Source organism: Rhinoraja longicauda, unplaced genomic scaffold, assembly GCF_053455715.1.
Source record: "Rhinoraja longicauda isolate Sanriku21f unplaced genomic scaffold, sRhiLon1.1 Scf000059, whole genome shotgun sequence".
Taxonomy (NCBI): domain Eukaryota; kingdom Metazoa; phylum Chordata; class Chondrichthyes; order Rajiformes; family Arhynchobatidae; genus Rhinoraja; species Rhinoraja longicauda.
Genome location: NW_027601277.1, coordinates 368,149 through 393,886, shown reverse-complemented (window position 1 = coordinate 393,886; position 25,738 = coordinate 368,149).

Sequence of the window (25,738 nt, the reverse complement as noted above, 5' to 3'; positions counted from 1 at the left end):
CCCTCACCCTTAACCCTCACCCTTAACCCTCACCCTTAACCCTCATCCTTAACCCTCACCCTTAACCCTCACCCTTAACCCTCACCCTTAATTCTCACACTTAACCCTCACCCTTAACCATCACCCGTAACCCTCACCCTTAACCCTCACCCTTAACCCTCACCCTTAACCCTCAGCCTTAACCCTCACCCTTAACCCTTTACCCTCCCCCTTAACCCTCACCCTTAACCCTCAACCTTAACCCTCACCATTAACCCTCACCCTTAACCCTCACCCTTAACCCTCACCCTTAACCCTCACCATTAACCCTCACCCTTAACCATCACCCTTAACCCTCACCCTTAACCCTCACCCTTAACACTCACCCTTAACCCTTAACCATCACCCTTAACCCTCACCCTTAACCCTCACCCTTAACCCACACACTTAACCCTCACCCGTAATCCTTAACCCTCACCATTAACCCTCACCCTTAACCCTCACCCTTAACCCTCACCCTTAACCCTCACCCTTAACCCTCAACCTTAACTCTCACCATTAACCCTCACCCTTAACCCTCACCCTTAACCCTCACCCTTAACCCTTAACCCTCACCGTTAACCCTCACCCTTAACCCTCAACCTTAACCCTCACCCTTAACCCTCACCCTTAACCCTCACCTTTAACCCTCACCCTTAATCCATAACCCTCGCCCTTAACCCTCACCCTCAACCCTCACTTAAACATCACCCTTAACCCTCACCCTTAACCCTCACCATTAACACTCACCCTTAACCCTCACCCTTAACCCTCACCCTTAACCCTCACCCTTAACCCTCACCCTTAACCCTTAACCCTCACCCTTAACCCTCACCCTTAACCCTCACCCTTAACCCTCACCCATAACCCTCACCCTTACCCCTCACCCTTAACCCTCACCCTTAAACCTCACCCTTAACCCTCATCCTTAACCCTCACCCTTAACCCTCACCCTTAACCCTCACCCTTAATTCTCACGCTTAACCCTCACCCTTAACCATCACCCTTAACCCTCACCCTTAACCCTCACCCTTAACCCTCACCCTTAACCCTCACCCTTAACCCTCACCCTTAACCCTTTACCCTCCCCCTTAACACTCACCCTTAACCCTCAACCTTAACCCTCACCCTTAACCCTCACCCTTAACCCTCACCCTTAACCCTCACCCTTAACCCTCACCATTAACCCTCACCCTTAACCATCACCCTTAACCCTCACCCTTAACCCTCACCCTTAACACTCACCCTTAACCCTTAACCCTCACCCTTAACCCTCACCCTTAACCCTCACCCCTAACACTCACCCTTAACCCTTAACCCTCACCCTTAACCCTCACCCTTAACCCTCACCCATAACCCTCACCCTTACCCCTCACCCTTAACCCTCACCCTTAACCCTCACCCTTAACACTCACCCTTAACCCTTAACCCTCACCCTTAACCCTCACCCTTAACCCTCACCCATAACCCTCACCCTTACCCCTCACCCTTAACCCTCACCCTTAACCCTCACCCTTAACACTCACCCTTAACCCTCACCCTTAACCCTCACCCTTATCCCTCACCCTTAACCCTCACCCTTAATTCTCACGCTTAACCCTCACCCTTAACCCTCACCCTTCACCCTCACCCTTAACCCTTAACCCTCACCCTTAACCATCATCCTCAACCCTCACACTTAACCATCACCCTTAACCCTCACCCTTAACCCTCACCATAAACCCTCACCCTTAACCCTCACCCTTAACCCTCACCCTTAACCCTTAACCCTCACCGTTAACCCTCACCCTTAACCCTCAACCTTAACCCTCACCCTTAACCCTCACCCTTAACCCTCACCTTTAACCCTCACCCTTAATCCTTAACCCTCGCCCTTAAACCTCACCGTCAACCCTCACTTAACCATCACCCTTAACCCTCACCCTTAACCCTCACCATTAACCCTCACCCTTAACCCTCACCCTTAACCCTCACCCTTAACCCTCACCCTTAACCCTTAACCCTCACCCTTAACACTCACCCTTAACCCTCACCCTTAACCATCACCCATAACCCTCACCCTTACCCCTCACCCTTAACCCTCACCCTTAACCCTCACCCTTAACCCTCATCCTTAACCCTCACCCTTAACCCTCACCCTTAACCCTCACCCTTAATTCTCACGCTTAACCCTCACCCTTAACCATCACCCTTAACCCTCACCCTTAACCCTCACCCTTAACCCTCACCCTTAACCCTCAGCCTTAACCCTCACCCTTAACCCTTTACCCTCCCCTTAACCCTCACCCTTAACCCTCAACCTTATCCCTCACCCTTAACCCTCACCCTTAACCCTCACCCTTAACCCTCACCCTTAACCCTCACCATTAACCCTCACCCTTAACCATCACCCTTAACCCTCACCCTTAACCCTCACCCTTAACACTCACCCTTAACCCTTAACCATCACCCTTAACCCTCACCCTTAACCCTCACCCTTAACCCACACACTTAACCCTCACCCTTAATCCTTAACCCTCACCATTAACCCTCACCCTTAACCCTCACCCTTAACCCTCACCCTTAACCCTCACCCTTAACCCTCACCCTTAACTCTCACCCTTAACCCTCACCCTTAACCATCACCCTTAACCCTCACCCTTAACCCTCACCCTTAACCCTCACCTTTAACACTCACCCTTAATCCTTAACCCTCGCCCTTAACCCTCACCCTCAACCCTCACACTTAACCATCACCCTTAACCGTCACCATTAACCTTCACCCTTAACCCTCACCCATAACCCTCACCCTTAACCCTCACCCTTAACCCTTAACCCTCACCCTTAACCCTCACCCTTAACCCTCACCCTTAACCCTCTCCCTTAACCCTCACCCTTAACCCTCACCCTAAACCCTCACCCTTAACCCTCAACCTTAACCCTCACCCTTAACCCTCACCCTTAAACCTCACCCTTAACCCTCACCCTTAACCCTCACCCTTAACCCTCACCATTAACCATCACCCTTAACCATCACCCTTAAACCTCACCCTTAACCCTCACCCTTAACCCTCACCCTTAACACTCACCCTTAACCCTTAACCCTCACCCTTAACCCTCACCCTTAACTCTCACCCATATCCCTCACCCTTATCCCTCACCCTTAACCCTCACCCTTAACCCTCACCATTAACCCTTAACCCTCACCCTTAACCATCATCCTCAACCCTCACACTTAACCATCACCCTTAACCCTCACCCTTAACCCTCACCATAAACCCTCACCCTTAACCCTCACCCTTAACCCTCACCCTTAACCCTTAACCCTCACCGTTAACCCTCACCCTTAACCCTCAACCTTAACCCTCACCCTTAACCCTCACCCTTAACCCTCACCTTTAACCCTCACCCTTAATCCATAACCCTCGCCCTTAACCCTCACCCTCAACCCTAACTTAACCATCACCCTTAACCCTCACCCTTAACCCTCACCATTAACCCTCACCCTTAACCCTCACCCTTAACCCTCACCCTTAACCCTCACCCTTAACCCTTAACCCTCACCCTTAACCCTCACCCTTAACCCTCACCCTTAACCCTCACCCATAACCCTCACCCTTACCCCTCACCCTTAACCCTCACCCTTAAACCTCACCCTTAACCCTCATCCTTAACCCTCACCCTTAACCCTCACCCTTAACCCTCACCCTTAATTCTCACGCTTAACCCTCACCCTTAACCATCACCCTTAACCCTCACCCTTAACCCTCACCCTTAACCCTCACCCTTAACCCTCACCCTTAACCCTCACCCTTAACCCTTTACCCTCCCCCTTAACCCTCGCCCTTAACCCTCAACCTTAACCCTCACCCTTAACCCTCACCCTTAACCCTCACCCTTAACCCTCACCCTTAACCCTCACCATTAACCCTCACCCTTAACCATCACCCTTAACCCTCACCCTTAACCCTCACCCTTAACACTCACCCTTAACCCTTAACCCTCACCCTTAACCCTCACCCTTAACCCTCACCCATAACCCTCACCCTTACCCCTCACCCTTAACCCTCACCCTTAACCCTCACCCTTAACACTCACCCTTAACCCTTAACCCTCACCCTTAACCCTCACCCTTAACCCTCACCCATAACCCTCACCCTTACCCCTCACCCTTAACCCTCACCCTTAACCCTCACCCTTAACACTCACCCTTAACCCTCACCCTTAACCCTCACCCTTATCCCTCACCCTTAACCCTCACCCTTAATTCTCACGCTTAACCCTCACCCTTAACCATCACCCTTAACCCTCACCCTTAACCCTCACCCTTCACCCTCACCCTTAACCCTTAACCCTCACCCTTAACCATCACCCTTAACCCTCACCCTTAACCCTCACCCTTAACACTCACCCTTAACCCTTAACCCTCACCCTTAACCCTCACCCTTAACCCTCACCCATAACCCTCACCCTTACCCCTCACCCTTAACCCTCACCCTTAATTCTCACGCTTAACCCTCACCCTTAACCATCACCCTTAACCCTCACCCTTAACCCTCACCCTTAACCCTCACCCTTAACCCTCAGCCTTAACCCTCACCCTTAACCCTTTACCCTCCCCTTAACCCTCACCCTTAACCCTCAACCTTATCCCTCACCCTTAACCCTCACCCTTAACCCTCACCCTTAACCCTCACCCTTAACCCTCACCATTAACCCTCACCCTTAACCATCACCCTTAACCCTCACCCTTAACCCTCACCCTTAACACTCACCCTTAACCCTTAACCATCACCCTTAACCCTCACCCTTAACCCTCACCCTTAACCCACACACTTAACCCTCACCCTTAATCCTTAACCCTCACCATTAACCCTCACCCTTAACCCTCACCCTTAACCCTCACCCTTAACCCTCACCCTTAACCCTCACCCTTAACTCTCACCCTTAACCCTCACCCTTAACCATCACCCTTAACCCTCACCCTTAACCCTCACCCTTAACCCTCACCTTTAACACTCACCCTTAATCCTTAACCCTCGCCCTTAACCCTCACCCTCAACCCTCACACTTAACCATCACCCTTAACCGTCACCATTAACCTTCACCCTTAACCCTCACCCATAACCCTCACCCTTAACCCTCACCCTTAACCCTTAACCCTCACCCTTAACCCTCACCCTTAACCCTCACCCTTAACCCTCTCCCTTAACCCTCACCCTTAACCCTCACCCTAAACCCTCACCCTTAACCCTCAACCTTAACCCTCACCCTTAACCCTCACCCTTAAACCTCACCCTTAACCCTCACCCTTAACCCTCACCCTTAACCCTCACCATTAACCATCACCCTTAACCATCACCCTTAAACCTCACCCTTAACCCTCACCCTTAACCCTCACCCTTAACACTCACCCTTAACCCTTAACCCTCACCCTTAACCCTCACCCTTAACTCTCACCCATATCCCTCACCCTTATCCCTCACCCTTAACCCTCACCCTTAACCCTCACCATTAACCCTTAACCCTCACCCTTAACCATCATCCTCAACCCTCACACTTAACCATCACCCTTAACCCTCACCCTTAACCCTCACCATAAACCCTCACCCTTAACCCTCACCCTTAACCCTCACCCTTAACCCTTAACCCTCACCGTTAACCCTCACCCTTAACCCTCAACCTTAACCCTCACCCTTAACCCTCACCCTTAACCCTCACCTTTAACCCTCACCCTTAATCCATAACCCTCGCCCTTAACCCTCACCCTCAACCCTAACTTAACCATCACCCTTAACCCTCACCCTTAACCCTCACCATTAACCCTCACCCTTAACCCTCACCCTTAACCCTCACCCTTAACCCTCACCCTTAACCCTTAACCCTCACCCTTAACCCTCACCCTTAACCCTCACCCTTAACCCTCACCCATAACCCTCACCCTTACCCCTCACCCTTAACCCTCACCCTTAAACCTCACCCTTAACCCTCATCCTTAACCCTCACCCTTAACCCTCACCCTTAACCCTCACCCTTAATTCTCACGCTTAACCCTCACCCTTAACCATCACCCTTAACCCTCACCCTTAACCCTCACCCTTAACCCTCACCCTTAACCCTCACCCTTAACCCTCACCCTTAACCCTTTACCCTCCCCCTTAACCCTCGCCCTTAACCCTCAACCTTAACCCTCACCCTTAACCCTCACCCTTAACCCTCACCCTTAACCCTCACCCTTAACCCTCACCATTAACCCTCACCCTTAACCATCACCCTTAACCCTCACCCTTAACCCTCACCCTTAACACTCACCCTTAACCCTTAACCCTCACCCTTAACCCTCACCCTTAACCCTCACCCATAACCCTCACCCTTACCCCTCACCCTTAACCCTCACCCTTAACCCTCACCCTTAACACTCACCCTTAACCCTTAACCCTCACCCTTAACCCTCACCCTTAACCCTCACCCATAACCCTCACCCTTACCCCTCACCCTTAACCCTCACCCTTAACCCTCACCCTTAACACTCACCCTTAACCCTCACCCTTAACCCTCACCCTTATCCCTCACCCTTAACCCTCACCCTTAATTCTCACGCTTAACCCTCACCCTTAACCATCACCCTTAACCCTCACCCTTAACCCTCACCCTTCACCCTCACCCTTAACCCTTAACCCTCACCCTTAACCATCATCCTCAACCCTCACACTTAACCATCACCCTTAACCCTCACCCTTAACCCTCACCATAAACCCTCACCATTAACCCTCACCCTTAACCCTCACCCTTAACCCTTAACCCTCACCGTTAACCCTCACCCTTAACCCTCAACCTTAACCCTCACACTTAACCCTCACCCTTAACCCTCACCTTTAACCCTCACCCTTAATCCTTAACCCTCGCCCTTAAACCTCACCCTCAACCCTCACTTAACCATCACCCTTAACCCTCACCCTTAACCCTCACCCTTAACCCTCACCCTTAACCCTTAACCCTCACCCTTAACCCTCACCCTTAACCCTCACCCTTAACCATCACCCATAACCCTCACCCTTACCCCTCACCCTTAACCCTCACCCTTAACCCTCACCCTTAACCCTCATCCTTAACCCTCACCCTTAACCCTCACCCTTAACCCTCACCCTTAATTCTCACGCTTAACCCTCACCCTTAACCATCACCCTTAACCCTCACCCTTAACCCTCACCCTTAACCCTCACCCTTAACCCTCAGCCTTAACCCTCACCCTTTACCCTTTACCCTCCCCCTTAACCCTCACCCTTAACCCTCACCCTTAACCCTCACCCTTAACCCTCACCATTAACCCTCACCCTTAACCATCACCCTTAACCCTCACCCTTAACCCTCACCCTTAACACTCACCCTTAACCCTTAACCCTCACCCTTAACCCTCACCCTTAACCCTCACCAATAAGCCTCACCCTTACCCCTCACCCTTAACCCTCACCCTTAACACTCACCCTTAACCCTCACCCTTAACCCACACCCTTATCCCTCACCCTTAACCCTCACCCTTAATTCTCACGCTTAACCCTCACCCTTAACCATCACCCTTAACCCTCACCCTTAACCCTCACCCTTAAACCTCACCCTTAACCCTCACCCTTAACCCTCACCCTTAACCCTTAACCCTCACCCTTAACCATCACCCTTAACCCTCACCCTTAACCCTCACCCTTAACCCACACACTTAACCCTCACCCTTAATCCTTAACCCTCACCATTAACCCTCACCCTTAACCCTCACCCTTAACCCTCACCCTTAACCCTCAACCTTAACTCTCACCCTTAACCCTCACCCTTAACCATCACCCTTAACCCTCACCCTTAACCCTCACCCTTAACCCTCACCTTTAACACTCACCCTTAATCCTTAACCCTCGCCCTTAACCCTCACCCTCAACCCTCACACTTAACCATCACGCTTAACCGTCACCATTAACCTTCACCCTTAACCCTCACCCATAACCCTCACCCTTAACCCTCACCCGTAACCCTTAACCCTCACCCTTAACCCTCACCCTTAACCCTCACCCTTAACCCTCACCATAAACCCTCACCCTTAACCCTCACCCTTAACCCTCACCCTTAACCCTTAACCCTCACCGTTAACCCTCACCCTTAACCCTCAACCTTAACCCTCACCCTTAACCCTCACCCTTAACCCTCACCTTTAACCCTCATCCTTAATCCTTAACCCTCGCCCTTAAACCTCACCCTCAACCCTCACTTAACCATCACCCTTAACCCTCACCCTTAACCCTCACCATTAACCCTCACCCTTAACCCTCGCCCTTAACCCTCACCCTCAACCCTCACACTTAACCATCACCCTTAACCGTCACCATTAACCTTCACCCTTAACCCTCACCCATAACCCTCACCCTTAACCCTCACCCGTAACCCTTAACCCTCACCCATAAACCTCACCCTTACCCCTCACCCTTAACCCTCACCCTTAACCCTCATCCTTAACCCTCACCCTTAACCCTCACCCTTAACCCTCACCCTTAATTCTCACGCTTAACCCTCACCCTTAACCATCACCCTTAACCCTCACCCTTAACCCTCACCCTTAACCCTCACCCTTAACCCTCAGCCTTAACCCTCACCCTTAACCCATTACCCTCCCCCTTAACCCTCACCCTTAACCCTCAACCTTAACCCTCACCCTTAATCCTCACCCTTAACCCTCACCCTTATCCCTCACCCTTAACCCTCACTATTAACCCTCACCCTTAACCATCACCCTTAACCCTCACCCTTAACCCTCACCCTTAACATTCACCCTTAACCCTTAACCCTCACCCTTAACCCTCACCCTTAACCCTCACACATAAGCCTCACCCTTACCCCTCACCCTTAACCCTCACCCTTAACACTCACCCTTAACCCTCACCCTTAACCCACACCCTTATCCCTCACCCTTAACCCTCACCCTTAATTCTCACGCTTAACCCTCACCCTTAACCATCACCCTTAACCCTCACCCTTAACCCTCACCCTTAAACCTCACCCTTAACCCTCACCCTTAACCCTCACCCTTAACCCTTAACCCTCACCCTTAACCATCACCCTTAACCCTCACCCTTAACCCTCACCCTTAACCCACACACTTATCCCTCACCCTTAATCCTTAACCCTCACCATTAACCCTCACCCTTAACCCTCACCCTTAACCCTCACCCTTAACCCTCACCCTTAACCCTCAACCTTAACTCTCACCCTTAACCCTCACCCTTAACCATCACCCTTAACCCTCACCCTTAACCCTCACCCTTAACCCTCACCTTTAACACTCACCCTTAATCCTTAACCCTCGCCCTTAACCCTCACCCTCAACCCTCACACTTAACCATCACCCTTAACCGTCACCATTAACCTTCACCCTTAACCCTCACCCATAACCCTCACCCTTAACCCTCACCCTTAACCCTTAACCCTCACCCTTAACCCTCACCCTTAACCCTCACCCTTAACCCTCACCCTTAACCCTCACCCTTAACCCTCACCCTAAACCCTCACCCTTAACCCTCAACCTTAACCCTCACCCTTAACCCTCACCCTTAAACCTCACCCTTAACCCTCACCCTTAACCCTCACCCTTAACCCTCACCATTAACCATCACCCTTAACCATCACCCTTAAACCTCACCCTTAACCCTCACCCTTAACCCTCACCCTTAACACTCACCCTTAACCCTTAACCCTCACCCTTAACCCTCACCCTTAACTCTCACCCATATCCCTCACCCTTATCCCTCACCCTTAACCCTCACCCTTAACCCTCACCATTAACCCTTAACCCTCACCCTTAACCATCATCCTCAACCCTCACACTTAACCATCACCCTTAACCCTCACCCTTAACCCTCACCATAAACCCTCACCCTTAATCCTCACCCTTAACCCTCACCCTTAACCCTTAACCCTCACCGTTAACCCTCACCCTTAACCCTCAACCTTAACCCTCACCCTTAACCCTCACCCTTAACCCTCACCTTTAACCCTCACCCTTAATCCATAACCCTCGCCCTTAACCCTCACCCTCAACCCTCACTTAACCATCACCCTTAACCCTCACCCTTAACCCTCACCATTAACCCTCACCCTTAACCCTCACCCTTAACCCTCACCCTTAACCCTCACCCTTAACCCTTAACCCTCACCCTTAACCCTCACCCTTAACCCTCACCCTTAACCCTCACCCTTAACCCTCACCCATAACCCTCACACTTACCCCTCACCCTTAACCCTCACCCTTAACCCTCACCCTTAACCCTCACCCTTAACCCTCACCCTTAACCCTCACCCTTAATTCTCACGCTTAACCCTCACCCTTAACCATCACCCTTAACCCTCACCCTTAACACTTACCCTTAACCCTTAACCCTCACCCTTAACCCTCACCCTTAACCCTCACCCTTAACCCTCACCCTTAACCCTCACCCTTAACCCTCAACCTTAACTCTCACCCTTAACCCTCACCCTTAACCATCACCCTTAACCCTCACCCTTAACCCTCACCCTTAACCCTCACCTTTAACACTCACCCTTAATCCTTAACCCTCGCCCTTAACCCTCACCCTCAACCCTCACACTTAACCATCACCCTTAACCGTCACCATTAACCTTCACCCTTAACCCTCACCCATAACCCTCACCCTTAACCCTCACCCTTAACCCTTAACCCTCACCCTTAACCCTCACCCTTAACCCTCACCCTTAACCCTCACCAAAAACCCTCACCCTTAACCCTCACCCTTAACCCTCACCCTTAACCCTTAACCCTCACCGTTAACCCTCACCCTTGACCCTCAACCTTAACCCTCACCCTTAACCCTCACCCTTAACCCTCACCTTTAACCCTCATCCTTAATCCTTAACCCTCGCCCTTAAACCTCACCCTCAACCCTCACTTAACCATCACCCTTAACCCTCACCCTTAACCCTCACCATTAACCCTCACCCTTAACCCTCACCCTTAACCCTCACCCTTAACCCTCACCCTTAACCGTTAACCCTCACCCTTAACCCTCACCCTTAACCCTCACCCTTAACCCTCACCCATAACCCTCACCCTTCCCCTCACCCTTAACCCTCACCCTTAACCCTCACCCTTAACCCTCATCCTTAACCCTCACCCTTAACCCTCACCCTTAACCCTCACCCTTAATTCTCACGCTTAACCCTCACCCTTAACCATCACCCTTAACCCTCACCCTTAACCCTCACCCTTAACCCTCACCCTTAACCCTCAGCCTTAACCCTCACCCTTAACCATTTACCCTCCCCCTTAACCCTCACCCTTAACCCTCAACCTTAACCCTCACCCTTAACCCTCACCCTTAACCCTCACCCTTAACCCTCACCCTTAACCCTCACCATTAACCCTCACCCTTAACCATCACCCTTAACCCTCACCCTTAACCCTCACCCTTAACACTCACCCTTAACCCTTAACCCTCACCCTTAACCCTCACCCTTAACCCTCACCCATAAGCCTCACCCTTACCCCTCACCCTTAACCCTCACCCTTAACACTCATCCTTAACCCTCACCCTTAACCCACACCCTTATCCCTCACCCTTAACCCTCACCCTTAATTCTCACGCTTAACCCTCACCCTTAACCATCACCCTTAACCCTCACCCTTAACCCTCACCCTTAAACCTCACCCTTAACCCTCACCCTTAACCCTCACCCTTAACCCTTAACCCTCACCCTTAACCCTCACCCTTAACCCTCACCCTTAACCCTCACCCATAACCCTCACCCTTACCCCTCACCCTTAACCCTCACCCTTAACACTCACCCTTAACCCTCATCCTTAACCCTCACCCTTAACCCTCACCCTTAACCCTCACCCTTAATTCTCACGCTTAACCCTCACCCTTAAACATCACCCTTAACCCTCACCCTTAACCCTCACCCTTAACACTCACCCTTAACCCTTAACCCTCACCCTTAACCCTCACCCTTAACCCTCACCCATAACCCTCACCCTTACCCCTCACCCTTAACCCTCACCCTTAACCCTCACCCTTAACACTCACCCTTAACCCTTAACCCTCACCCTTAACCCTCACCCTTAACCCTCACCCATAACCCTCACCCTTACCCCTCACCCTTAACCCTCACCCTTAACCCTCACCCTTAACACTCACCCTTAACCCTCACCCTTAACCCTCACCCTTATCCCTCACCCTTAACCCTCACCCTTAATTCTCACGCTTAACCCTCACCCTTAACCATCACCCTTAACCCTCACCCTTAACCCTCACCCTTCACCCTCACCCTTAACCCTTAACCCTCACCCTTAACCATCATCCTCAACCCTCACACTTAACCATCACCCTTAACCCTCACCCTTAACCCTCACCATAAACCCTCACCCTTAACCCTCACCCTTAACCCTCACCCTTAACCCTTAACCCTCACCGTTAACCCTCACCCTTAACCCTCAACCTTAACACTCACCCTTAACCCTCACCCTTAACCCTCACCTTTAACCCTCACCCTTAATCCTTAACCCTCGCCCTTAAACCTCACCCTCAACCCTCACTTAACCATCACCCTTAACCCCCAACCTTAACCCTCACCATTAACCCTCACCCTTAACCCTCACCCTTAACCCTCACCCTTAACCCTCACCCTTAACCCTTAACCCTCACCCTTAACCCTCACCCTTAACCCTCACCCTTAACCCTTACCCATAACCCTCACCCTTACCCCTCACCCTTAACCCTCACCCTTAACCCTCACCCTTAACCCTCATCCTTAACCCTCACCCTTAACCCTCACCCTTAACCCTCACCCTTAATTCTCACGCTTAACCCTCACCCTTAACCATCACCCTTAACCCTCACCCTTAACCCTCACCCTTAACCCTCACCCTTAACCCTCACCCTTAACCCTCACCATTAACCCTTTACCCTCCCCCTTAACCCTCACCCTTAAACCTCAACCTTAACCCTCACCCTTAACCCTCACCCTTAACCCTCACCCTTAACCCTCGCCCTTAACCCTCACCATTAACCCTCACCCTTAACCATCACCCTTAACCCTCACCCTTAACCCTCACCCTTAACACTCACCCTTAACCCTCACCCTTAACACTCACCCTTAACCCTCACCCTTAACCCTCACCCATAACCCTCACCCTTACCCCTCACCCTTAACCCTCACCCTTATCCCTCACCCTTAACACTCACCCTTAATCCTCACCCTTAACCCTCACCCTTATCCCTCACCCTTAACCCTCACCCTTAATTCTCACGCTTAACCCTCACCCTTAACCATCACCCTTAACCCTCATCCTTAACCCTCACCCTTAAACCTCACCCTTAACCCTCACCCTTAACCCTCACCCTTAACCCTTAACCCTCACCCTTAACCATCACCCTTAACCCTCACCCTTAACCCTCACCCTTAACCCACACACTTAACCCTCACCCTTAATCCTTAACCCTCACCATTAACCCTCACCATTAACCCTCACCCTTAACCCTCACCCTTAACCCTCACCCTTAACCCTCAACCTTAACTCTCACCCTTAACCCTCACCCTTAACCATCACCCTTAACCCTCACCCTTAACCCTCACCCTTAACCCTCACCTTTAACACTCACCCTTAATCCTTAACCCTCGCCCTTAACCCTCACCCTCAACCCTCACACTTAACCATCACCCTTAACCGTCACCATTAACCTTCACCCTTAACCCTCACCCATAACCCTCACCCTGAACCCTCACCCTTAACCCTTAACCCTCACCCTTAACCCTCACCCTTAACCCTCACCCTTAACCCTCACCCTTAACCCTCACCCTTAACCCTCACCCTAAACCCTCACCCTTAACCCTCAACCTTAACCCTCACCCTTAACCCTCACCCTTAAACCTCACCCTTAACCCTCACCCTTAACCCTCACCATTAACCCTCACCCTTAACCATCACCCTTAACCCTCACCCTTAACCCTCACCCTTAACACTCACCCTTAACCCTTAACCCTCACCCTTAACCCTCACCCTTAACCCTCACCCATAAGCCTCACCCTTACCCCTCACCCTTAACCCTCACCCTTAACACTCACCCTTAACCCTCACCCTTAACCCACACCCTTATCCCTCACCCTTAACCCTCACCCTTAATTCTCACGCTTAACCCTCACCCTTAACCATCACCCTTAACCCTCACCCTTAACCCTCACCCTTAAACCTCACCCTTAACCCTCACCCTTAACCCTCACCCTTAACCCTTAACCCTCACCCTTAACCCTCACCCTTAACCCTCACCCTTAACCCTCACCCATAACCCTCACCCTTACCCCTCACCCTTAACCCTCACCCTTAACACTCACCCTTAACCCTCATCCTTAACCCTCACCCTTAACCCTCACCCTTAACCCTCACCCTTAATTCTCACGCTTAACCCTCACCCTTAAACATCACCCTTAACCCTCACCCTTAACCCTCACCCTTAACACTCACCCTTAACCCTTAACCCTCACCCTTAACCCTCACCCTTAACCCTCACCCATAACCCTCACCCTTACCCCTCACCCTTAACCCTCACCCTTAACCCTCACCCTTAACACTCACCCTTAACCCTTAACCCTCACCCTTAACCCTCACCCTTAACCCTCACCCATAACCCTCACCCTTACCCCTCACCCTTAACCCTCACCCTTAACCCTCACCCTTAACACTCACCCTTAACCCTCACCCTTAACCCTCACCCTTATCCCTCACCCTTAACCCTCACCCTTAATTCTCACGCTTAACCCTCACCCTTAACCATCACCCTTAACCCTCACCCTTAACCCTCACCCTTCACCCTCACCCTTAACCCTTAACCCTCACCCTTAACCATCATCCTCAACCCTCACACTTAACCATCACCCTTAACCCTCACCCTTAACCCTCACCATAAACCCTCACCCTTAACCCTCACCCTTAACCCTCACCCTTAACCCTTAACCCTCACCGTTAACCCTCACCCTTAACCCTCAACCTTAACACTCACCCTTAACCCTCACCCTTAACCCTCACCTTTAACCCTCACCCTTAATCCTTAACCCTCGCCCTTAAACCTCACCCTCAACCCTCACTTAACCATCACCCTTAACCCCCAACCTTAACCCTCACCATTAACCCTCACCCTTAACCCTCACCCTTAACCCTCACCCTTAACCCTCACCCTTAACCCTTAACCCTCACCCTTAACCCTCACCCTTAACCCTCACCCTTAACCCTCACCCATAACCCTCACCCTTACCCCTCACCCTTAACCCTCACCCTTAACCCTCACCCTTAACCCTCATCCTTAACCCTCACCCTTAACCCTCACCCTTAACCCTCACCCTTAATTCTCACGCTTAACCCTCACCCTTAACCATCACCCTTAACCCTCACCCTTAACCCTCACCCTTAACCCTCACCCTTAACCCTCACCCTTAACCCTCACCCTTAACCCTTTACCCTCCCCCTTAACCCTCACCCTTAACCCTCAACCTTAACCCTCACCCTTAACCCTCACCCTTAACCCTCACCCTTAACCCTCGCCCTTAACCCTCACCATTAACCCTCACCCTTAACCATCACCCTTAACCCTCACCCTTAACCCTCACCCTTAACACTCACCCTTAACCCTCACCCTTAACACTCACCCTTAACCCTCACCCTTAACCCTCACCCATAACCCTCACCCTTACCCCTCACCCTTAACCCTCACCCTTATCCCTCACCCTTAACACTCACCCTTAATCCTCACCCTTAACCCTCACCCTTATCCCTCACCCTTAACCCTCACCCTTAATTCTCACGCTTAACCCTCACCCTTAACCATCACCCTTAACCCTCATCCTTAACCCTCACCCTTAAACCTCACCCTTAACCCTCACCCTTAACCCTCACCCTTAACCCTTAACCCTCACCCTTAACCATCACCCTTAACCCTCACCCTTAACCCTCACCCTTAACCCACACACTTAACCCTCACCCTTAATCCTTAACCCTCACCATTAACCCTCACCATTAACCCTCACCCTTAACCCTCACCCTTAACCCTCACCCTTAACCCTCAACCTTAACTCTCACCCTTAACCCTCACCCTTAACCATCACCCTTAACCCTCACCCTTAACCCTCACCCTTAACCCTCACCTTTAACACTCACCCTTAATCCTTAACCCTCGCCCTTAACCCTCACCCTCAACCCTCACACTTAACCATCACCCTTAACCGTCACCATTAACCTTCACCCTTAACCCTCACCCATAACCCTCACCCTGAACCCTCACCCTTAACCCTTAACCCTCACCCTTAACCCTCACCCTTAACCCTCACCCTTAACCCTCACCCTTAACCCTCACCCTTAACCCTCACCCTAAACCCTCACCCTTAACCCTCAACCTTAACCCTCACCCTTAACCCTCACCCTTAAACCTCACCCTTAACCCTCACCCTTAACCCTCACCCTTAACCCTCACCATTAACCATCACCCTTAACCATCACCCTTAAACCTCACCCTTAACCCTCACCCTTAACCCTCACCCTTAACACTCACCCTTAACCCTTAACCCTCACCCTTAACCCTCACCCTTAACTCTCACCCATATCCCTCACCCTTATCCCTCACCCTTAACCCTCACCCTTAACCCTCACCATTAACCCTTAACCCTCACCCTTAACCATCATCCTCAACCCTCACACTTAACCATCACCCTTAACCCTCACCCTTAACCCTCACCATAAACCCTCACCCTTAACCCTCACCCTTAACCCTCACCCTTAACCCTTAACCCTCACCGTTAACCCTCACCCTTAACCCTCAACCTTAACCCTCACCCTTAACCCTCACCCTTAACCCTCACCTTTAACCCTCACCCTTAATCCATAACCCTCGCCCTTAACCCTCACCCTCAACCCTCACTTAACCATCATCCTTAACCCTCACCCTTAACCCTCACCATTAACCCTCACCCTTAACCCTCACCCTTAACCCTCACCCTTAACCCTCACCCTTAACCCTTAACCCTCACCCTTAACCCTCACCCTTAACCCTCACCCTTAACCCTCACCCATAACCCTCACCCTTACCCCTCACCCTTAACCCTCACCCTTAACCCTCACCCTTAACCCTCATCCTTAACCCTCACCTTTAACCCTCACCCTTAACCCTCACCCTTAATTCTCACGCTTAACCCTCACCCTTAACCATCACCCTTAACCCTCACCCTTAACCCTTTACCCTCCCCCTTAACCCTCACCCTTAACCCTCAACCTTAACCCCCACCCTTAACCCTCACCCTTAACCCTCACCCTTAACCCTCACCCTTAACCCTCACCCTTAACCCTCACCATTAACCCTCACCCTTAACCATCACCCTTAACACTCACCCTTAACCCTTAACCCTCACCATTAACCCTCACCCTTAACCATCACCCTTAACCCTCACCCTTAACCCTCACCCTTAACACTCACCCTTAACCCTTAACCCTCACCCTTAACCCTCACCCTTAACCCTCACCCATAACCCTCACCCTTACCCCTCACCCTTAACCCTCACCCTTAACCCTCAACCTTAACACTCAGCCTTAACCCTTAACCCTCACCCTTAACCCTCACCCTTAACCCTCACCCATAACCCTCACCCTTACCCCTCACCTTTAACCCTCACACTTAACCCTCACCCTTAACACTCACCCTTAACCCTCACCCTTAACCCTCACCCTTATCCCTCACCCTTAACCCTCACCCTTAATTCTCACGCTTAACCCTCACCCTTAACCATCACCCTTAACCCTCACCCTTAACCCTCACCCTTAAACCTCACCCTTAACCCTCACCCTTAACCCTCACCCTTAACCCTTAACCCTCACCCTTAACCATCACCCTTAACCCTCACCCTTAACCCTCACCCTTAACCCACACACTTAACCCTCACCCTTAATCCTTAACCCTCACCATTAACCCTCACCCTTAACCCTCACCCTTAACCCTCACCCTTAACCCTCACCCTTAACCCTCAACCTTAACTCTCACCCTTAACCCTCACCCTTAACCATCACCCTTAACCCTCACACTTAACCCTCACCCTTAACCCTCACCTTTAACACTCACCCTTAATCCTCAACCCTCGCCCTTAACCCTCACCCTCAACCCTCACACTTAACCCTCACCCTTAACCCTCAACCTTAACTCTCACCCTTAACCCTCACCCTTAACCATCACCCTTAACCCTCACCCTTAACCCTCACCCTTAACCCTCACCCTTAACCCTCACCCTAAACCCTCACCCTTAACCCTCAACCTTAACCCTCACCCTTAACCCTCACCATTAACCATCACCCTTAACCATCACCCTTAAACCTCACCCTTAACCCACACCCTTAACCCTCACCCTTAACACTCACCCTTAACCCTTAACCCTCACCCTTAACCCTCACCCTTACCTCTCACCCATATCCCTCACCCTTATCCCTCACCCTTAACCCTCACCCTTAACCCTCACCATTAACCCTTAACCCTCACCCTTAACCATCATCCTCAACCCTCACACTTAACCATCACCCTTAACCCTCACCATAAACCCTCACCCTTAACCCTCACCCTTAACCCTCACCCTTAACCCTTAACCCTCACCGTTAACCCTCACCCTTAACCCTCAACCTTAACCCTCACCCTTAACCCTCACCCTTAACCCTCACCTTTAACCCTCACCCTTAATCCATAACCCTCGCCCTTAACCCTCACCCTCAACCCTCACTTAACCATCACCCTTAACCCTCACCCTTAACCCTCACCATTAACCCTCACCCTTAACCCTCACCCTTAACCCTCACCCTTAACCCTCACCCTTAACCCTTAACCCTCACCCTTAACCCTCACCCTTAACCCTCACCCTTAACCCTCACCCATAACCCTCACCCTTACCCCTCACCCTTAACCCTCACCCTTAACCCTCACCCTTAACCCTCATCCTTAACCCTCACCCTTAACCCTCACCCTTAACCCTCACCCTTAATTCTCACGCTTAACCCTCACCCTTAACCATCACCCTTAACCCTCACCCTTAACGCTCACCCTTAACCCTCACCCTTAACCATCACCCTTAACCCTCACCCTTAACCCTTTACCCTCCCCCTTAACCCTCACCCTTAACCCTCAACCTTAACCCTCACCCTTAACCCTCACCCTTAACCCTCACCCTTAACCCTCACCCTTAACCCTCACCATTAACCCTCACCCTTAACCATCACCCTTAACCCTCACCCTTAACCCTCACCCTTAACACTCACCCTTAACCCTTAACCCTCACCCTTAACCCTCACCCTTAACCCTCACCCATAACCCTCACCCTTTCCCCTCACCCTTAACCCTCACCCTTAACCCTCACCCTTAACACTCACCCTTAACCCTCACCCTTAACCCTCACCCTTATCCCTCACCCTTAACCCTCACCCTTAATTCTCACGCTTAACCCTCACCCTTAACCATCACCCTTAACCCTCACCCTTAACCCTCACCCTTAAACCTCACCCTTAACCCTCACCCTTAACCCTCACCCTTAACCCTTAACCCTCACCCTTAACCATCACCCTTAACCCTCACCCTTAACCCTCACCCTTAACCCACACACTTAACCCTCACCCTTAATCCTTAACCCTCACCATTAACCCTCACCCTTAACCCTCACCCTTAACCCTCACCCTTAACCCTCACCTTTAACCCTCAACCTTAACTCTCACCCTTAACCCTCACCCTTAACCATCACCCTTAACCCTCACCCTTAACCCTCACCCTTAACCCTCACCTTTAACCCTCACCCTTAATCCTTAACCCTCGCCCTTAACCCTCACCCTCAACCCTCACACTTAACCATCACCCTTAACCGTCACCATTAACCTCACCCTTAACGCTCACCCTTAACCCTCACCCTTAACACTCACCCTTAACCCTTAACCCTCACCCTTAACCCTCACCCTTAACTCTCAACCATATCCCTCACCCTTATCCCTCACCCTTAACCCTCACCCTTAACCCTCACCCTTAACCCTTAACCCTCACCCTTAACCATCATCCTCAACCCTCACACTTAACCATCACCCTTAACCCTCACCCTTAACCCTCACCATAAACCCTCACCCTTAACCCTCACCCTTAACCCTCAACCTTAACCCTTAACCCTCACCGTTAACCCTCACCCTTAACCCTCAACCTTAACCCTCACCCTTAACCCTCACCCTTAACCCTCACCTTTAACCCTCACGCTTAATCCTTAACCCTCGCCCTTAACCCTCACCCTCAACCCTCACTTAACCATCACCCTTAACCCTCACCCTTAACCCTCACCATTAACCCTCACCCTTAACCCTCACCCTTAACCCTCACCCTTAACCCTCACCCTTAACCCTTAACCCTCACCGTTAACCCTCACCCTTAACCCTCAACCTTAACCCTCACCCTTAACCCTCACCCTTAACCCTCACCCTTAACCCTCACCCTTAACCCTCACCCTTAACCCTCATCCTTAACCCTCACCTTTAACCCTCACCCTTAACCCTCACCCTTAATTCTCACGCTTAACCCTCACCCTTAACCATCACCCTTAACCCTCACCCTTAACCCTTTACCCTCCCCCTTAACCCTCACCCTTAACCCTCAACCTTAACCCCCACCCTTAACCCTCACCGTTAACCCTCACCCTTAACCCTCACCCTTAACCCTCACCCTTAACCCTCACCATTAACCCTCACCCTTAACCATCACCCTTAACACTCACCCTTAACCCTTAACCCTCACCATTAACCCTCACCCTTAACCATCACCCTTAACCCTCACCCTTAACCCTCACCCTTAACACTCACCCTTAACCCTTAACCCTCACCCTTAACCCTCACCCTTAACCCTCACCCATAACCCTCACCCTTACCCCTCACCCTTAACCCTCACCCTTAACCCTCAACCTTAACACTCAGCCTTAACCCTTAACCCTCACCCTTAACCCTCACCCTTAACCCTCACCCATAACCCTCACCCTTACCCCTCACCTTTAACCCTCACCCTTAACCCTCACCCTTAACACTCACCCTTAACCCTCACCCTTAACCCTCACCCTTATCCCTCACCCTTAACCCTCACCCTTAATTCTCACGCTTAACCCTCACCCTTAACCATCACCCTTAACCCTCACCCTTAACCCTCACCCTTAAACCTCACCCTTAACCCTCACCCTTAACCCTCACCCTTAACCCTTAACCCTCACCCTTAACCATCACCCTTAACCCTCACCCTTAACCCTCACCCTTAACCCACACACTTAACCCTCACCCTTAATCCTTAACCCTCACCATTAACCCTCACCCTTAACCCTCACCCTTAACCCTCACCCATAACCCTCACCCTTACCCCTCACCCTTAACCCTCACCCTTAACCCTCACCCTTAACACTCACCCTTAACCCTCACCCTTAACCCTCACCCTTATCCCTCACCCTTAACCCTCACCCTTAATTCTCACGCTTAACCCTCACCCTTAACCATCACCCGTAACCCTCACCCTTAACCCTCACCCTTAAACCTCACCCTTAACCCTCACCCTTAACCCTCACCCTTAACCCTTAACCCTCACCCTTAACCATCACCCTTAACCCTCACCCTTAACCCTCACCCTTAACCCACACACTTAACCCTCACCCTTAATCCTTAACCCTCACCATTAACCCTCACCCTTAACCCTCACCCTTAACCCTCACCCTTAACCCTCACCTTTAACCCTCAACCTTAACTCTCACCCTTAACCCTCACCCTTAACCATCACCCTTAACCCTCACCCTTAACCCTCACCCTTAACCCTCACCTTTAACCCTCACCCTTAATCCTTAACCCTCGCCCTTAACCCTCACCCTCAACCCTCACACTTAACCATCACCCTTAACCGTCACCATTAACCTCACCCTTAACCCTCACCCTTAACCCTCACCCTTAACACTCACCCTTAACCCTTAACCCTCACCCTTAACCCTCACCCTTAACTCTCAACCATATCCCTCACCCTTATCCCTCACCCTTAACCCTCACCCTTAACCCTCACCCTTAACCCTTAACCCTCACCCTTAACCATCATCCTCAACCCTCACACTTAACCATCACCCTTAACCCTCACCCTTAACCCTCACCATAAACCCTCACCCTTAACCCTCACCCTTAACCCTCAACCTTAACCCTTAACCCTCACCGTTAACCCTCACCCTTAACCCTCAACCTTAACCCTCACCCTTAACCCTCACCCTTAACCCTCACCTTTAACCCTCACGCTTAATCCTTAACCCTCGCCCTTAACCCTCACCCTCAACCCTCACTTAACCATCACCCTTAACCCTCACCCTTAACCCTCACCATTAACCCTCACCCTTAACCCTCACCCTTAACCCTCACCCTTAACCCTCACCCTTAACCCTTATCCCTCACCCTTAACCCTCACCCTTAACCCTCACCCTTATCCCTCACCCATAACCCTCACCCTTACCCCTCACCCTTAACCCTCACCCTTAACCCTCACCCTTAACCCTCATCCTTAACCCTCACCCTTAACCCTCACCCTTAACCCTCACCCTTAATTCTCACGCTTAACCCTCACCCTTAACCATCACCCTTAACCCTCACCCTTAACCCTCACCCTTAACCCTCACCCTTAACCCTCACCCTTAACCCTCACCCTTAACCCTTTACCCTCCCCCTTAACCCTCACCCTTAACCCTCAACCTTAACCCTCACCCTTAACCCTCACCATTAACCCTCACCCTTAACCCTCACCATTAACCCTCACCCTTAACCATCACCCTTAACCCTCACCCTTAACCCTCACCTTAACACTCACCCTTAACCCTTAACCCTCACCCTTAACCCTCACCCTTAACCCTCACCCATAACCCTCACCCTTACCCCTCACCCTTAACCCTCATCCTTAACCCTCACCCTTAACACTCACCCTTAACCCTCACCCTTAACCCTCACCCTCATCCCTCACCCTTAACCCTCACCCTTAACCCTCACCCTTAACACTCACCCTTAACCCTCACCCTTAACCCTCACCCTTATCCCTCACCCTTAACCCTCACCCTTAATTCTCACGCTTAACCCTCACCCTTAACCATCACCCTTAACCCTCACCCTTAACCCTCACCCTTAAACCTCACCCTTAAACCTCACCCTTAACCCTCACCCTTAACCCTTAACCCTCACCCTTAACCATCACCCTTAACCCTCACCCTTAACCCTCACCCTTAACCCACACACTCAACCCTCACCCTTAATCCTTAACCCTCACCATTAACCCTCACCCTTAACCCTCACCCTTAACCCTCACCCTTAACCCTCACCCTTAACCCTCAACCTTAACTCTCACCCTTAACCCTCACCCTTAACCATCACCCTTAACCCTCACCCTTAACCCTCACCATTAACCCTCACCTTTAACCCTCACCCTTAATCCTTAACCCTCGCCCTTAACCCTCACCCTCAACCCTCACACTTAACCATCACCCTTAACCGTCACCATTAACCTCACCCTTAACCCTCACCCTTAACCCTCACCCTTAACACTCACCCTTAATCCTTAACCCTCACCCTTAACCCTCACCCTTAACTCTCAACCATATCCCTCACCCTTATCCGTCACCCTTAACCCTCACCCTTAACCCTCACCCTTAACCCTTAACCCTCACCCTTAACCATCATCCTCAACCCTCACACTTAACCATCACCCTTAACCCTCACCCTTAACCCTCACCATAAACCCTCACCCTTAACCCTCACCCTTAACCCTCACCCTTAACCCTTAACCCTCACCGTTAACCCTCACCCTTAACCCTCAACCTTAACCCTCACCCTTAACCCTCACCCTTAACCCTCACCTTTAACCCTCACCCTTAATCCTTAACCCTCGCCCTTAACCCTCACCCTCAACCCTCACTTAACCATCACCCTTAACCCTCACCCTTAACCCTCACCATTAACCCTCACCCTTAACCCTCACCGTTAACCCTCACCCTTAACCCTCACCCTTAACCCTTAACCCTCACCCTTAACCCTCACCCTTAACCCTCACCCTTATCCCTCACCCATAACCCTCACCCTTACCCCTCACCCTTAACCCTCACCCTTAACCCTCACCCTTAATCCTCATCCTTAACCCTCACCCTTAACCCTCACCCTTAACCCTCACCCTTAATTCTCACGCTTAACCCTCACCCTTAACCATCACCCTTAACCCTCACCCTTAACCCTCACCCTTAACCCTCACCCTTAACCCTCACCCTTAACCCTCACCCTTAACCCTTTACCCTCCCCCTTAACCCTCACCCTTAACCCTCAACCTTAACCCTCACCCTTAACCCGCACCATTAACCCTCACCCTTAACCCTCACCATTAACCCTCACCCTTAACCATCACCCTTAACCCTCACCCTCAACCCTCACCCTTAACACTCACCCTTAACCCTTAACCCTCACCCTTAACCCTCACCCTTAACCCTCACCCATAACCCTCACACTTACCCCTCACCCTTAACCCTCATCCTTAACCCTCACCCTTAACACTCACCCTTAACCCTCACCCTTAACCCTCACCCTTATCCCTCACCCTTAACCCTCACCCTTAATTCTCACGCTTAACCCTCACCCTTAACCATCACCCTTAACCCTCACCCTTAACCCTCACCCTTAAACCTCACCCTTAACCCTCACCCTTAACCCTCACCCTTAACCCTTAACCCTCACCCTTAACCATCACGCTTAACCCTCACCCTTAACCCTCACCCTTAACCCACACTTAACCCTCACCCTTAATCCTTAACCCTCACCATTAACCCTCACCCTTAACCCTCACCCTTAACCCTCACCCTTAACCCTCAACCTTAACTCTCACCCTTAACCCTCACCCTTAACCATCACCCTTAACCCTCACCCTTAACCCTCACCCTTAACCCTCACCTTTAACACTCACCCTTAATCCTTAACCCTCGCCCTTAACCCTCACCCTCAACCCTCACACTTAACCATCACCCTTAACCGTCACCATTAACCTTCACCCTTAACCCTCACCCATAACCCTCACCCTTAACCCTCACCCTTAACCCTTAACCCTCACCCTTAACCCTCACCCTTAACCCTCACCCTTAACCCTCACCCTTAACCCTCACCCTTAACCCTCACCCTAAATCCTCACCCTTAACCCTCAACCTTAACCCTCACCCTTAACCCTCACCCTTAAACCTCACCCTTAACCCTCACCCTTAACCCTCGCCCTTAACCCTCACCATTAACCATCACCCTTAACCATCACCCTCTTTCATTCTCACCCACATTCTTATCAACTCCTCCCCCCCCCAATATTCTCAACTCCTCCCCCCCACACATTCTCATCAACTCCGCCCTCCCCCACATTCTCATCAACTCCTCCCCCCCCCACATTCTCATCAACTGCTCCGCCCCCCCACATTCTCATCAACTCCGCCCTCCCCCACATTCTCATCAACTCCTCCCCTCCCCCCCCCCCACATGCTCATTCGGTGCTGGGCTGCTCCGAATTGCATCGGTTTGGGCTTATCCCACTTCAGGTTGTTTTGTATAAAGACACCGAGATGTTTGTCTTCAGTGACTTCCTGTAAAGTTGTCTGAATGCCAACATTGTCTTTTCTACGAGATCTTATG